At 31.5% G+C, this 2,986-nt stretch overlaps 1 long non-coding RNA gene across 1 annotated transcript in view; it reads right to left on the bottom strand.

Moving 5' to 3' along the window:
• Window positions 1-1,568: 1,568 nt before the first annotated feature.
• Window positions 1,569-2,986, bottom strand: part of LOC107754228 (uncharacterized) — a 5,865-nt gene continuing 4,447 nt past the window's right edge. Inside the window, exons 5-7 of the long non-coding RNA XR_001641558.1 lie at window positions 1,735-1,873; window positions 1,667-1,679; window positions 1,569-1,610 (exon numbers count right to left, since the gene is read on the bottom strand). This is a non-coding gene — a long non-coding RNA (uncharacterized LOC107754228). The remainder of the gene's footprint in view (window positions 1,611-1,666; window positions 1,680-1,734; window positions 1,874-2,986) is intronic.

The following is a 2,986-nucleotide window of genomic DNA, read 5'->3' as shown; positions in this document are numbered from 1 at the left end:
TTTAAATAAGTTATATATTTTTTATTATTAATTTATTTTATTTGTATTGTAATTTATTAATTTGTATTATATATGTTTGTGTGTGTGTGTATATATATATATATATTTAACTTGCATAACTAAAATTACTTTTTGCTACTATTTTTTTTTATAATTATAAATAATTACAATTTGATTATATATCAACATGGTGCAAACAGAGGTAATAGCTGTAGCCAATCAAACGCTGCCTCTCTCTCCAGCCCCGCCCACTCAGACATAAGTTAGAACTCCATCTAAACATCTACCTCTTTACATTAATTTTCAATATAGACGAAAGAAACAAGCACTCGTGTATGATGGTATAGCCTGAGACTTTATCTGACCGTCAGCTTCGGTCAAGGACTGTGACGTCACATCAAGAGCAAAGATTTTTTGAAGAGCGACGACCCAAGGCATATTTAAAATGTCACTTCATGAATGATCTACGTCAAGCTGTCAGACCGCCATCTGCGATTGAGAGATGATGGAGAGATGACCGATCCACATGTGGACACACAGGACAGAGACATCGAGGAGAAAGATTCGGACATTTACTGAAAACGCCGTCAATGAAGTCGTGATCCATCTGCTCTGAATAATTTGATACATTTGAATAATTGATACATTTACAAACATTAGATTTTCTAACAGGACTAACTATTAATTGGTTTTATTAATTGGAAATAAATAAAACCTAAAACTGAACTAGTAAAGCCTAAATAGTAATATTTAAAAAGAACAAAAACGAATAAAATATTAGTAATATGGCAAAATTACTAAAAATTAAAGTAAAAAAATAAAAATGTGAAATGAAAACTGAAAATATAAAATAATATAACAACAAAATATATTGAAACAAAAAACTGTCTGTAGATTTTGAAACTGACATATTAACTGGAACTAAAACGCGGATCAGCCGAACAATCAGCCTGTCAATCAATCACCACTTCAAATGATATCAGTGAGCTGTGATTGATATGGATGTACTGATCTGTCATTAACATGTTGATTTTTCAGGAGCAGTATGTGTTTATCCATGATGCCATATTGGAGGCGTGTCTTTGTGGCGACACCACGATCCCAGCCAATCAGCTTCGCTCAGTGTATTACGACATGAACCGCTTGGACCCGCAAACCAACTCCAGCCAGATCAAAGAGGAGTTCAGAGTCAGTCTGACTCAATATTTATAAAAAAAAAAAAAATCCAAATAACTGCAAATAATTTGAGTAATAAAATACAACACATTACATTTTATATTAATACTGTAATACTATAAAACAGTATTAAAATAAATCAATAGAAATATAGTTAGGTAAGTTTGTGCATTAATTTCAATTGTGTTTTCCTTTGACAGACGTTAAACATGGTGACGCCCACGTTACGGGTGGAGGACTGTAGCATTGCACTGCTGCCGCGGAACCATGAGAAGAACCGCTGTATGGACGTGCTACCGCCCGACCGCTGCCTGCCTTTCCTCATCACCATCGACGGAGAGAGCAGCAACTACATCAACGCCGCACTCATGGACGTACGGCAGCTCACATACACCTCAGCTCTTAACCTAGTGACCGTTACCTCAGCTCTTAACCTAGTGAACGTTACCTGCAGTTCTTAACTTAGTGACCATTACCTGCAGTTCTAAACCTAGTGACCATTACTAGTGACTGTTACCTGCAGCTCTGAACTTAGTGACCATTACTTCAGCTCTTAACCTAGTGACCGTTACCTCAGCTCTTAACCTAGTGACTGTTACCTGTAGCTCTTAACCTAGTGACCGTAACCTGCCGCTCTTAACCTAGTGACCGTAACCTGCCGCTCTTAACCTAGTGACCATTACCTGCCGCTCTTAACCTAGTGAAGGACAGCGACGTGTCTCTGATAGATGTGAATCACTGCACGCAATTATGTGCTCAAAAACAGATGGAATTGATTTCATTGTCGGAAAAATAGCTAAAAGTGATCCGTAACAGTAAACAAACAAAAACAAAATGCAGTAACACAATTGACTGGGATTTGTTTGTAAAAAAAAAAAAGTCTCTTTTTTACCGTACACTTTTATGATTTAATTAATTATTAATAAGTTATTGTTTTTTACATTTTTTGTTTTATATTTTTGATTTAATTACATTTTATTTCAGTTGTTTTTATTTTAAAATGATTTATTAAAATTGTATATATTTATGATTTAATTATTATACATTTTTAGGATTTCATTTAATTATTATTTTTTTATTAAATCATACATGTTTTATTTAAATAATTTTTATTTTAGAATGATTTATTCTTATTTTACAGTATTTAACTATTAACAAGTGTTTTGTTTTGATAGATTTTTTTATTATTTATTTTAAATTTACATTTTGATATAATTAATCATTAGTAAGTGTTTTATATGGATTATATTTTATTTTTTAATTATTTATTTTTATTTCACATTTCTATGATTTAATTAATTGTTATGCATTTTTATAATCTAATTCAGTATTAATAAATGTTTTATTTACAACTGTACAACTTATTATTTATTAATAAGTGTTTTGTTTTGATATATAAAATATTATCATTAAAATAATTTTTTACTTTTTCATTTTTACTTTTGCTTTAATTCATTATTGTACATTTTTATGATTTTGTTTTGTTTTTATTTTAAAATAATTAATAAAAAATTTCTACATTTTATGATTTAACTAATTAAGTACATCCGTCTCTATAATAATCGCTCGTTTTTTGCATCTGAGGCGACGGTGTCTCTGATGGATGTGAATCACTGCACACACGATTATGTGCTTGTTGAAAATAATTCAAAAACAGATGGAATTGATTCATTTCATTGTCAGGAAAATGGCTAAAAGCGATCCATAACAGTGAATGAAGTAAAAAACGCAGTAACACGATTGACTGGGATGGGTTTGTTTGTAAAACACGCGACAGCGCATTTGTTTTCATTACAGTAAATGGAAGCGC

The sequence above is a fragment of the Sinocyclocheilus rhinocerous genome, unplaced genomic scaffold (assembly GCF_001515625.1).
Source record: "Sinocyclocheilus rhinocerous isolate Xijiao unplaced genomic scaffold, SAMN03320098_v1.1 scaffold1343, whole genome shotgun sequence".
NCBI classification, from domain to species: Eukaryota; Metazoa; Chordata; class Actinopteri; order Cypriniformes; family Cyprinidae; genus Sinocyclocheilus; species Sinocyclocheilus rhinocerous.
Note: the sequence above shows the minus strand (reverse complement) of the source record. Positions and strands in the feature narration are given on the sequence as shown.